The following is a 14622-nucleotide window of genomic DNA, read 5'->3' as shown; positions in this document are numbered from 1 at the left end:
TATATAAGGGAGAAAAAAAAATGTGGTGGTATATAAAGGGCAAAAATGTATCAATATAAAAATATCAAACAATGTATCAACAAAAATGTATCAAATATACCAAATAAAAATATATCAAGAGAAAATATACCAAAATATAGCAAGTAAAAAAAAATATGTCAATAAAATATCAGTATAAAATAGTATGTAAAGAAATATCAATAATTTCAAATATTAGATAATCAACTTGTATTTTTTTTATGTATCTTGATTAATTGACTTGCAGTATAGTCAATTTCGTAAATTATTATAACAAAATTATTAACGAGATGATTCAAAATCCACTTACATAAAGAAGAACATCGGGACGCCTTGTTCTCTCTGCTCAGCTACCAGGGGCTTCACTAGGTGTTCCTTCCGTAGGTCACAGGAGTGAGGACTTCCGTAGATTCTTTGTTCCGTTAAGGGATGAGAATCCGCCGCTGCCAGTGAGTATACATGTGTTCTAGCAACGTTAACCGGATCCTACTGACTTTGCGCCAATTGTTAGATCACTAATCACGTATTTGACTTTTTAAAAAAGAACTTTATTTGTTACAAATTAAATATTAAATAATAGTACAAAATTAAATTAATTTAAAATGATTACAATAACTGGACTGGTCGAAGTTGCAGCTAAGAGTGATTCCGGCATCTGAGAATGGTAATTTATAGGTTTGGTATGAAGTGCTGAATTGCTGTTCCCATGAATGTTGGCCAACGGTTCGTACAAAGTTCTAATGCGTGCTCAGCGGTTTCTATGGGAATGGGATGATGAAATCTGAAGTCGGCGAACTTAAGCTAGTTCAAGGTTAATATTTTCTCATATAACATATATATATATATATATATATATATATATATATATATATATATATATATATATATATATATATATATTATTTTTCGACCGTACTGTTTTAAATATTGATTTATAGTATCAGCAAGCAATCTGACCGATTGCTGATACTATAAATCAATATATATATATATATATATATATGTATTAAAAATATATATATATATATTTAGAAATAAAACCAGTTATTTTATAAAACTTTTATTAGATTTTCTCTAAAGCAAATCGTCTTACAGTTATAGTTACACGACAAATAAAAAGCTTATTTTTACAATGGGTGCCATTTAGACTTTTTTAATTTTAAGGTACACAAATGTAAAAAAGACAAACAGATTTTACAATGAACACATTTTGTACACAAATATGAAAAGACATTTTAAAATAAATATTTGTTTATAGATCTTTGGATATTCTTTTGCTATATATATAGCAATACTCTTATATTAAAATTGGAGTTATATGCATTAATTTTTAATATATTTTTCTGACTATTTTAACTTAAGAACTTAATTACCATTAATGATCCATTAGTATTTCTTCGATATTTGTAATCTTAATAGGTGTAAGTCTCCGCAGGCTCAGATCTTCTAAATTTAGTACGCTAAAACAAAATAAATTAAGTAAAGTAATAAAGTACTTTTACGATAATAATTGAGACATAATCATATAACATGCCAAAACAATAATGCAAGGTTATTACGCTTTATATTATAATAGGTGAATATTCGCTGACTGCCTGACTTATAACCTAGATGGCGTAAAGTGTATTAAAGAAAAATCAGTTGTGCGCAGTGGTAAAGTACTTGCATTAGACAGACTCACACATACTCAATTATATAGTTAGGATGTACTTCGAAACCAAATTAATTATATCATAACAAATACATAAACTATTTCAAATTAGCATCCAAACTGAACCTCTTATCCCGGGCTAAACATTACACAAAATAATACAGAAATACATAGACCAATGAAAATTAAAATAAGGGGGATGACGAAAAAATGACGAAGAAGAATAACTGCTACGTTTACGACAGCAGGTTTTATCTACCAAAAAAAAAGACATAAATAAAAGACCTTTATAAAAATAAACTTCTCAAAAATCACAAAAACAACAACTGACAAATAATTGTTCAAACTCTGAAAATTATATTCACCGGATCATTTCTCTGACGATCTAACTTTAATATTTTGTAATATTATTGTAATATACAACAATCTTTTACTTAAAGAAGATAAATATTGTGATTCTTTCACACAATGCTTGGTTGTTCTTATACCCAAGGTAAACTAGCGTACTGCCCTAAAGTCATCCCCCAGCTCGTGAAATAGCGCTCTTCCCTGGTTCACGTCAGCAAAGAGGAACAGAAAATATATTCAGTAAAAAGAAGGAGACCACGAATAGTATCCCATGTTAGTGTGAAATTGATAAATCTAATATAATAATCTATATATATATATATATATATATATATATATATATATATATATATATATATATATATATATATATATATATATATATATATATTTTCGACCGTACTGTTTTAAATATTGATTTATAGTATCAGCAATCGGTCAGGAAATAAAACTCTATTTGTTCAGTCTCAATATTTCGTCACGATTTTGTGACTTCTTCAGGAGAAAACTGTAAATTTATTAGAATAATTAATGATTATAAAACAAAATGAATATTTTAATACTTACAACTATAAGAATGAAAATTTAAATTTTTTTGGCATATCTAAATAAATGACATATTTGTTTGATTTTATTTAGGAGTTATGGTAACCGCAATATTTTATAGAGTGAATTCCCGTTGTACAATTTTCAGCGAGTAGGTTAAAATAAACAATTACTATGACAGTATTATTCATTTTATAAAGTGGAAAGATGGAATTAATAGAATTGAGAAAGAATCAGGAACACGATAAATTGATCTATAAAATGTAATTGATGGTATGTAGTAATGGAATTATTATCAATGCTGTAAATGGAATTCAGCTACCAGATAACTATGTTTTGATATCATTAGATGTAGTGTCATTGTTTACTAACATCCCAATAAAGTTAGTCATTGAAATCATACAAGAAAAATGGTCTAAAATAGAACAATTCACAACATTATCTAGGAAAGACTTCCTGTCATTATTAACATTCTTATTTGACAGCACATATTTTTGTTTTTGTGATAAATTCTATAAACAAATATTTGGAACACCAATGGGCAGTCCTATTAGTCATATTTTAGCATCAATTATCCTAGACCATTTATTAGACCTTGGAATCTCAAAATTGCCGTTTTCACTAGCATTTATTTATAAATTTGTTGATGATATAATATGCAGTGTACCATTCAACCATATTCAGACAGTACAAACGATCTTTAATTCACTCCATCAAAATATTCAATTCACTGTCGAATATGAAAATGAAAATAGTATACCTTTTCTAGATACCAAAGTCATAAGAACTAATGATAACAAAATCATATTAGATTGGTATCAAAAAGATACTGCATCCGGCAGATTTATAAATTATTATTCTAATCATCCTAGAAGTCAAAAATTTAACACAATTGTATCTATGAAAAATCGTGTAACGACAATCTGTGATCGGAGTTTCCTAGATGTCAATTTAAAGAAAATTTTTGAAATGTTTTTAAACAATGGCTACCCAAAATATATATTAAAAAAAACTTATTTATAACACTAACTTTTACAATAGAGCTTTAATAAATAATCCACAACCAGTTTCATATAAAAAAATACCTTTTATAAAAAATTTAACAGACCAAATTGTCCCACTTTTCAAAACATTTCCGAACATTAAATTAATTAAATACAATCCACTTCTAAATTCAAGGTTATTCTCAAAAATAAAAGTTAAAACTCCAAATTCATTAATGAGTAATATAATTTATAGAATAAATTGCAGTCAATGTCAAAGTTGTTATATTGGTCAAAGTCAACAGTGGCTTAAAAAACGTGTCACTCAACACAAAAGTGACTGTAACATATAAAAAAACTCTTGTGCCTTAGTGGACCACCACTTGAAGACAGGACATAACTTTGACTTTAATAATGTAAAAATCTTGGAACAAGTTGATAATTATAAAAATCGGCTTTTCCTTGAAATGGTACACATTAATAAAACTCCTGAATCTATCAATTATAAGACAGACACCAATCATTTAAGTAATATCTACTGCAACATACTAAACAATATATAATATGATAGATCTTAACCTTTAAACACAAACTTAGTTATTCTCTAGTAACTGTACCTATAATTTTATTAAATTCCTAAATATCAGTATTGCAGTAACTGACTACATACCATCAATTACATTTTATAGATCAATTTATCGTGTTCCTGATTCTTTCTCAATTCTATTAATTCCATCTTTCCACTTTATAAAATGAATAATACTGTCATAGTAATTGTTTATTATAACCTACTCGCTGAAAATTGTACAACGGGAATTCTTCTTCTTCTACGGCACTACAGCCCAAAATGAGCCTTGGCCTCCTTTATTTTTTGCCTCCACCCTTGTCTGTCTGTGGCTGCTCTTCTCCATACACGGACTCCTAAAAGTGCTTGTGCGTCGCTGCTTACTGTGTCTTCCCAGCGCTTTCTTGGCTTTCCAACTGGTCTCTTTCCCTGCATTCTGGCGTTCAGTGCTCGTTTTGGTAGCCTATCCTCTCCCATTCGTATCACATGTCCGGCCCATTGCAATCTTTGTATTCTAATGAAGTCTGACAGGGGTGTTTCCTTATACAGTTGATAGAGCTCGTTGTTATATCGAATACTGAAGATTCCGTTTTCCCTCACAGGTCCTAGTATTCTCCTCAGTACTTTTCTTTCGAATGTGTCGAGTTTGTTTTTGGATGTTTCTTTCAGGACCCATGCTTCGCTGCCATAACATGCTATTGGCCGAATTAAAGTTTTATAGATTCTCATCTTTGTATTTCGGTGAACACTTTTAGACCGAAATATATGGGAGAGGGCAAATTAAGCTTTGTTTGCCTGCGTTATCCTTTTTCGTATTTCTCCATCCTCTGCTCCATCGGCATATATTTCTACTCCCAGGTATGTAAACTGTATACAACGGGAATTCACTCTATAAAATATTGCGGTTACCATAACTCCTAAATAAAATCAAACAAATATGTCATTTATTTAGATATGCCAAAAAAATTTAAATTTTTATTCTTATAGTTGTAAGTATTAAAATATTCATTTTGTTTACATATAATCATTAATTATTCTAATAAATTTACAGTTTTCTCCTGAAGAAGTCACAAAATCCTGACGAAATATTGAGACTGAACAAATAGAGTTTTATTTCCTGACCGATTGCTGATACTATAAATCATATATATATATATATATATATATATATATATATATATATATATATATATATATATATATATATATAATATATATATATATATATATATATATATATATATATATAATATATATATATATAATATATATATATATATATATATATATATATATATATATATATACAGTATATATATATCTATACTGTAGCTAACTAGCTACAGTACGACCGGTTTACAATAAAAAAAATCAATAAATATTTATAATTAGAACAGTGTATGAATTCGATTAAACACTACTATTATGCAGGATTCAGGCACGGCTTGAATGAATGAGAATAGAAAATATTTTTTAACTTTATTGTGTGAGATTTCTTGCAATTTGGAATTCAAAATTATTATATCGTGTGTGTTGTATAAACAAAATGCTTCTATAATTTATCATCGATACAAATTATTCAAGACAAATCTAGAGTGAAAATAGAATGGAGAACTAAGCAAGTAAATACTTAGGTTATGGAAGGGATGTGATCGAATGTGCTTCTGAAATAAAAAATAATTTATAAATGTTAATTTTTTTTTCTAAATCAGATGCAATTTAAACTTTTTATGATACTCATAAACTAGGCTAATAAAATGTATATGTTTATTTATAAATCACAAACCGAACATTGAATATTTTATCAAACATCTACGACATAAAACCCAACATTATATTTGATAAGACTAAAATAGCCTGGGTTGCCACCAGTATGTAAGTAATGCAAAACCACATTAAATATCAAATTCTGCAAATGATAACAATAATTACAAAATAATTTTTATGCACACAAAATATTGTGTATGAACCGAATTAGTTAATAATTTTTGGCTATGTATACATTTGTTACAAAATAAAATACAAATATTATTTAAGTACATCTTTTTCTTCTTGACACTGGCTTTACAAATCGGGGTGTCTTTACCACATCCACTGTAGCCATCGATCTTCTACGATCTTGCGCTTCTCTTTTCCATTTTTGTACCCAATCCTACATAAATCAGCTTCAAGATCATCTTTTTCTGTGACGGCCTCCTGATCTTTTAGCGTCTGGTCTCTCAAAAAACACTATCTTTAGCACTCTGTCTACTTTCCTGTTAATTCGGCGGCGCCTTCTCTACTCTCCTGTTAATTCAACTATTTATTGTCCAAATATCATTTTAAGAAACGTCCTTTCAAATACCAGCAGCTAATTTATTTAGTATTTTCCAAAATTTTCCTTCCTCCGTTCGACGATTTCTGTTTTTATTATCATTAATTCACGTGCCTTATTATTCATAGATTGTGTTACACCAACAGTTTTACCTTGTCTGACTGTCTTTACGTATTTAAAAAATTTCCTGACCTGATTCGTCTCGTCTGTTATGTAAATTTCTCGTATTTGCTGTTCTATACAGGCCCTCTTTTTAGTTCTGAGTAGTCGCCTTGTCTGTGCTGTGAAAATCTGCTTGGTTCTCATTTGTAGGATTTTGTAGCATTTTCTATCTTCTGTGAGTTTTTATTTCCAGCATTTTCTCGCATTGTTTATCAAACCATTTTCATTTTGGGCAAGTCCTCTTTTTTCCATTGGTTTTCTTTCCTGCTTGTTCTATAACTGATGCCTGGTCCTAAATCTGCATTATGCTCTTCTTTTTCCAGCAATTGGAATCTATTGCTTATGGCTACTTGATAATCTAGTATTTTTTTGGTGTTTAAAGGTCTAATATGTCCTATCTTTCTCTTTGTTCTTGTTGTTCCAGCTTCTGTACTGATATTCTTGTTTTCAGCTTAGATTTTACAGAAAGTAATCACTATCGCTGTCTGCTTCTCTCATACTTCGCGAAATAATAATACTATTAGTGTCTTGCATCAAGGAGGACATGATCTATTTTTTGTTACGTGTTCTTCTCTCATTTGAAAGCCATGTGACGTCGTAAATGTCCTTTGTTTTAAATTGGATAGATTTAACAATTATATTATTAGATATTTGTGAATTGTGTTAGCCGGTGTGTATTATCATTTGTTGTGTCGTGTAGGCTATGTTAACCAATTACTTCTTTTAAATAGTCTACTTTACCTAGTTTAGCCTTACGTTCCCCATTACTATTTTGTAATGGTAAACGTATTTTGTAATGTAATGGTATTGACTTAAAAATCATTACCGTTATCTTAAAACAATCCTTAGTAATAATTTCTACTCCCAGTTTAACCCCATTCCTTTAGACATATAAATAGTTGTAAAATAGCAAACAGAAAAACGCTCTCTCTGATCTTGACGTTTATACCGAATAGAAGTGCCTTTTTGGTCTAACTCTCGACTGTTGACCGCCGGTAGCAAGAGATCTCTCTCTAATCTAACTGCGTCCATTGTAAACAGACGTTTTCATAGCTTTCTCTCTGATAGTGATTCCGAAAATGACGGCGAATCCTCTTGACTATTGAATCATATAGACAACAGACGTAAATGTGCCTTATGTCTTCGATCTTAGTGTTAGTACTGCGAGACATATGTGTAAAAACCTCTACAGGCAGCTTCCCTCGTACAAGAAACAACCGCGAGTAAACATCGCAAATTGAAGCTTATAAATACCGCGAGTGTGTGTAACAGCAATATTGGTAAGACTTTTTTATAAACCTGATTTAGCTATTATCTTTATAACCCTTTACTAGCTCTCGTAATCATTTTGAACCAGCCCTATTTAATACAGTTCTCGTGCTCTAAAGTAATGTTAATAATTTCACATATTATGTACATACAGAATTGTATTGCTTTATACAGAAATATTTGTAATTACTCCAGCAAACACACAACATTGTAGATTATTTGTATATTATGTATATTACAAAAACGGAAAATGTACAACACAACCTATTGGTATTCACGCCTTTGGTAATATCGCCTGCAAAATTGCTGAATTTCTAAGAATTTATAGCTAAAACTAAACAAGATGAGGAACTTCAAAATATTAGAGATTTTTGTGCAAAAGGATGGACGTCATGCGCATTGAGGGTAACTTACATAGTAAAAGATTATTTAAATATTGATGATTAAATATAAAAATGATTTAATATTTTATAGGGACAGAGTTATAGTTTCGTATTCTTTGCGGCATAGGGTGTTAAATAGACTTTGGGGTTACAAAAACAAAACAAAGAGCGAGACAGTTGTCATTTTGGCCACATATGAATAACGACATAGTAGATTTAATAGCTAGAATAATTTGTAGGTTACATATAATAATATATAATAATATTTCAACCAAAATCAAACTTTATAACAAAATTAAACCCATCAATACTTATAATCATTATAATAAAACTTAAAAAAATATTTTTTTTCCTTTGCTAGCAAAAATTTATTTGTTATTAGAAAAACTGCGAGACCTATTACAAACATTAAGCAAGCCTAAGCATAAAATACTTACGGAACACTGCGGGGAAAAAATTTTTATACATCTACGGAATGCTGGTATGTAACACTGTGGACAAGGGTTTGGAGTTGTATTGAGTCTAAGGGCATTTTGTACCAGTTCTCTTTTGAACTATAGTTGAAAAAATAATGTGAGATATTTTTTAGAGTGAAGTTAAATTATATATGAAGTATATATATATATATATATATATATATATATATATATATATATATATATATATTTTATATTTACGTATACATATATATATATATATATATATATATATATATATATATATATATATATATATATATATATATATATATATATTATCAAAAAGATATGCTTTATTTAAAGTTAAAAGGTGTGCATGATCTAAAACCTAAGATCTAAACATTAGATATTAAATTTTGTCAATATGGCATGTCAAGTATTAATGAAAATTGTTGTTATGAAAAATTGTTTAAAATTAAAAACTATGTTTAAATATGTAATTACATATATATATATATATATATATATATATATATATATATACATATATATATATATATATATATATATATATATATATATATATATATATATATATATATATATATATATATAACTGTTTTGGATGGGTTGGAGTCAATAATAGGGCTATTGGTTAACTATTTTTTTATTCTCGAGCTTTCAATTGTGTTTACAATTATTATCAAGAGCTAAAAAAGACAAAATACTTACAAGGTTGAACTAAAAAGAAAAAACAATTTTTGTTAACTTACCAAATAAAAATTAGTTTGGTAAGTAAAAATCACTGCTTACATCTTCAAAATATTTAATAAAAAAATGTTTTAATCTAATAAATGTTTCTCCGAAAATTTTTTTAATTTTGAAAACATTTTTTTTTAAATATAAGAATAATTGAATTTATAAATAAGTTTAAATAGCAACCAATTACAAATAGCCTCAATGTCATAAATGCCAACATAAAATTTTTATTTTTGACAATTATATTGCCAAAAGTAAAATTTCGTTTAAACATTCTTTTTTGTTTAGTAACAAAAAGAAGAAGATTTATTCACCGTTGACAGATGTCTGAAAGAATGTGACAGATATATGGAGAATTAAATATGACATTTTACAAGTTTTATATATAAATCATAAAGAAAGAATATAATTATAAATTTTGCTTAAATTTTGAATTTCAGATCTTTTGTTTAAACTATTATCATTTTTGCTAATACAAACCATTTCCAAAAAAGTCCTTTTAAATTTATTACTTTCACTACATAAAATTTTAATGTTATTAAAATCCATAATATGGTCTTTATCGATTACATGTTCTGCCAAAGCACAAGATGGTTTTTTAATTCTGCAATCACTTTTGTGAGAAATAATGCGATTTGAAAGATTTCTTCCGGTCTCACCAACATATTCAGTCTCACACTGAGTACAACTAATGCTGTATACTAAATTCGTTTTTTCAAATTTGTCAATAGGATATTTAGTTTTAGAATATAAAGATGAAATAGTTTTGATGTTCTTTGTTGCTATTTTTATATTGTCAATAACCTTTAGTGTTTGTATTAATTTAGGTGTTAATGATGGTATAAAAGGTAGTGAATGATAATAGATGTTTTGATTGTTAGATACAATGTTTTGAGATTGAGCAAAAAATGGTGTTAAATTATTTATATTACAAATATTAGAAAAAAGCATCCTATGTAGCATATCTGGAGGATAAGAGTTTTCAATTAGAATATTTTTTAATAATTGAAGATCTTCCTGTAGATAATCTGGATGAGAAAGTTTTAAAACACGTTCTTTTAATCCTGTTATAAGGTTATAAATATTTAAATGAATAAATCTTCTTCTTTTTGTTACTAAACAAAAAAGAATGTTTAAACGAAATTTTACTTTTGGCAATATAATTGTCAAAAATAAATATTTTATGTTGGCATTTATGACATTGAGGCTATTTGTAATTGGTTGCTATTTGAACTTATTTATAAATTCAATTATTTTTATATTAAAAAAAATGTTTTCAAAATTAAAAAAATTTTTGGAGAAACATTTATTAGATTAAAACATTTTTTTTTATTAAATATTTTGAAGATGTAAGCAGTGATTTTTACTTACCAAACTAATTTTTATTTGGTAAGTTAACAAAAATTGTTTTTTCTTTTTAGTTCAACCTTGTAAGTATTTTGTCTTTTTTAGCTCTTGATAATAATTGTAAACACAATTGAAAGCTCGAGAATAAAAAAATAGTTAACCAATAGCTCTATTATTGACTCCAACCCATCCAAAACAGTTATATATTTGTTCCAAACGAGTCACAAGTACATCTTTTTTCTTATTCTTATATATATATATATACATATATGTATATATATATATATATATATATATATATATATATATATATATATATATATATATACAGTAAAACCTCCCTTAACCGAAACCTTTTTAACCGATACCTCGTTTAACCGAAACAGCTGAGTTTCAATAATTTAGACAATAAAAAGTAAATTTTTATCGCAAAACGTAAACAATTCCATTAATTTCACTCACCGATTGATGCCTAGGTGTGTTGGGGAAATCAAAAAAACCAAGAGCTCTAAAAGATATTTCCGAAAAAGCACTTCCAGCTTTTTATAGAGGCCAAAAAAGCTCATGGATGTCGACCACTTTATTTTCAGAATGGTTCGAACATGAATTCGTCCCAAGTATAAAATTTTTGCCACTGAATGTCACGAACTTAATTCAGCCGTTAGACCAGGGAGTAATAGAGACATTCAACAGACATAGAGGAACATTCTTAAGACATGTGTTATCACAGAAGACAAATGAATCCAAAAGTGTTGATTTTTAAATCTTTAACAATGAAACATATTGTTTATTGGTATGCTGAGTCGTGGGCCAAGATCAAATCTTCAAATGCTGGAACAAACTTTTTGATGGGATTTTGATTGACGATCCTGAAGAAGAAAATGGTAAAGAAACGACAGAAAAAATTAAAACTTTAATAAAAAATTTTGAAGGATGTGAAGAAATTAACCAAGAAGAGATACGTGAGTGGTTAGCAGCTAATGACTCAGAAAGTGAATTCATCGACCAGGACATCATTGATATGGTTCTTCATTCAGACAACCTGAGCGTATCAGACGACGAAGATGACGACCCAACAGACAACAGGCAGCACGAGACCGCCGACTCTCGCTGCCTTCAATGATTTTGAATGCCGTAGAGGTAAGAACTTTATACAGTAGGCCTAATTAGTTAGGGGCACGACAAGGTTCTTAATTTTTGTTGTCTTTGCATAAAGTTTCGTCCTTTTCATATTACTTTACGTTTCGTCGAACAATCGAATGAGGCAAACTCATGATGTTCTGCAAATGAACGATAAAGAGATATAGCTGCAAAACATCGTTGTCAAACAAAAACGCAAAAAAAAGTAAAAGATTTCTTTAAAAAACATGTTAAACTTGTTCATTTTCCTTAATTTTGTTTGTGTGTGTGTGTGTGTGTCATCGAATTTCCTGACTGTGGACTTAATCCATTAGCCGAACTTATTTTTGCTCTACAGAATTTTGTTACCTTATTCTGTATTTACTTATTAGAAAACATTACGAAATCACCTCATAGTATTTTTTAATACTAATACTTTGACCAAGAATACTATAAAAAACAATTTTATTTTTAACCGAAATTCCTGTTATCCGAAACGACCTCCCCCCCAAATATTTCGGTTAATGGAGGCTTTACTGTATATATTTAGGGATTCTATAGTACTCACTGCCTTCTCTCGTTCAATCGCTTCGATCTCTCTCTGTTGTCCCATTCTCCATCGTTTAGGCCTCTCTTACTCATGGCGTCGTCTACTTCGTTCCTCCAGGATCTTCGGGGTCGTCCTCTTTTCCTCCTTCCTATGGGGCTCCATTCGGTTATTTTTCTTTATCCATCTCCTGTCGCTAGTTCTTCTTACATGTCCATACCACTTTATTCTTTTTTGTTCTATATATGTTAGTATGTCTGTTTCTATTGATGTTCTTTGCTTTATTTCGTCACTTCTCCTATCCGTTTTAGTTACTCTACAGCATCTTTGCAGGCATTCTATATCTGTTGCTACTATCTTACTGTTGTTTTTCTTGTTCATAATCCAATTTTAAGCCCCATATACCATAATACTTTGCCCTAATGTTTTATAAATCTGTGTTTTTGTTTTCATATTTAGGTGTCTATCCCACCATACTGAGTTAATTTGTCGGATTGCTGATCTTGTTTGTCCTAATCTTTGCTTAATTTCTTCCTCTGTTGTTAACTTTTTCGTGATTAAACCCCAAGTATTTGAATTTATCCTTTCTTTTGATTGTTACGTTCTCGTCAATCTGTAGATCTTTTATGTCTTCTTCACTTGTAGATAGGTACTCTGTTTTCGCGAGGTTAATATCTAGGCCAGCCTCGGCATATTTCTCTTGTAGTTTCTTTATCATTTGTAACTGAGGTCTTCTTAATCTTGTACAATCACTAATTGATCGTCTGCAGAGCTTAACGTATATAGGTATTCGTTTCCTACCGGCACTCCCATGCCTTCGCATCGTAATTACATCCTTCTACTTGAAAAATTGACAGGGTAAGAAACAAAAAAAGTCTTAAGAAGGGTAAATACTGAGTGAGTATTACTTAACTTAATCAAAGTACGAAAAATTAGATTTTTGGGCCATATATATTTTAGTCATAAATAACACTGGCGAGCTTTTACATGCCGCAGAAGATAGACGTCTGGCCTCAAGATAATTCGTTAACGCACTATAGTTGCACATCGCTATAAGAAGAAGAAGAACTTTTTCTCAAGTTACCGATACCAACATAATTTTATTTATTACAAGTATGATTATTCTTCCGTTCAGATAAAAAATGATTTTTACATGAAATAATTTTTACAAAAGAAACTACATTAAAAATCTAATTGCAATTGAAGAGTTAATAATCTTTTTTCTATCGGAACGGAAGAGTTATTATATTTAAAATAAAAATAAAAATTATTTTCTGTACCTATCGGTAATTTGAGAAAAATTTGCAATTGGAAGGACATAATCACATATTAAATTCAAGTTTTTTAATTCCAAACAACTTTTCATAATACACTCTTTCTATATTGTGAATTTATTAAGATACTTTACTCTCAAGCGAAATTCATATTTTTTTTAAAAGGTAAAAGGTAAGGTAAAATTTGATATCTGATAATTGCATCTTAGATTTTAGTCCATGAAGAGCTTTTTATATTGAATATTATGATATACAGAAAAAATATTTACCTGAGGTGTTCGCAAAATCTTAAAACTTCGTTTCTTTGCGTGTAATGCACCTACATACATACCAAACAAACATACAAACAATATCAAGAATTTCGTAATCTTCATGTTGGTTAATTAGTTGCTCGTTTGGTTATTTAAAAGTTAACCAACTCTTATGCCTTAAACTATTTGAATGGCATTTAGGTAGTTATTGTTTGTAAAAAATTAATATAATTGAAAAATACCATAAGATAATTTTACCTTTATCATTACACATCCGTTAAAAGTTGATATTATCTTAACTCTAAACTATCAGAATTTTTATCTAAACGTGGTTATCTTAGCATTAGGTTAACCCTTAATATCCTGAATTATTACATTTTTGAAAAATGATATATTTTATGTTAATTTATTGTTCGTATGACTCCTCTAGTTGAGTTTCTGAGCTTATTTTCAAAAAAAAAGTTAACAAAAAAAGTTACTAGCTGTGACATATATGTCACTCTAGGACATACAGGGAGCAAAATAGGAAAAAACGCGAAAGCTTTATTAAATTATATATTTAAACAAAAAAAATGTTTTACATAGGTATGTATAAAGAATTATTTTGTATAAAACTGCTCATTACAATCAATGCACAACCCCAAATCACACTTTCTACACGTGGTTC

The 14622-nt window shown here is 28.8% G+C and overlaps 1 long non-coding RNA gene across 1 annotated transcript; it reads right to left on the bottom strand.

Annotated features, from left to right (window-relative positions):
* Nucleotides 1–1077: 1077 nt before the first annotated feature.
* Nucleotides 1078–14165, bottom strand: LOC140440292 (uncharacterized). Its single transcript, XR_011950807.1, has 3 exons — nucleotides 13974–14165; nucleotides 8677–8793; nucleotides 1078–1478 (listed from the first exon to the last, which is right to left on the bottom strand). It is a non-coding gene; the product is annotated as an uncharacterized lncRNA (long non-coding RNA).
* Nucleotides 14166–14622: the final 457 nt, after the last annotated feature.

Source organism: Diabrotica undecimpunctata, chromosome 1 (assembly GCF_040954645.1).
Source record: "Diabrotica undecimpunctata isolate CICGRU chromosome 1, icDiaUnde3, whole genome shotgun sequence".
Taxonomy (NCBI): domain Eukaryota; kingdom Metazoa; phylum Arthropoda; class Insecta; order Coleoptera; family Chrysomelidae; genus Diabrotica; species Diabrotica undecimpunctata.
This window is presented reverse-complemented; position numbering and strand designations above follow the sequence as displayed.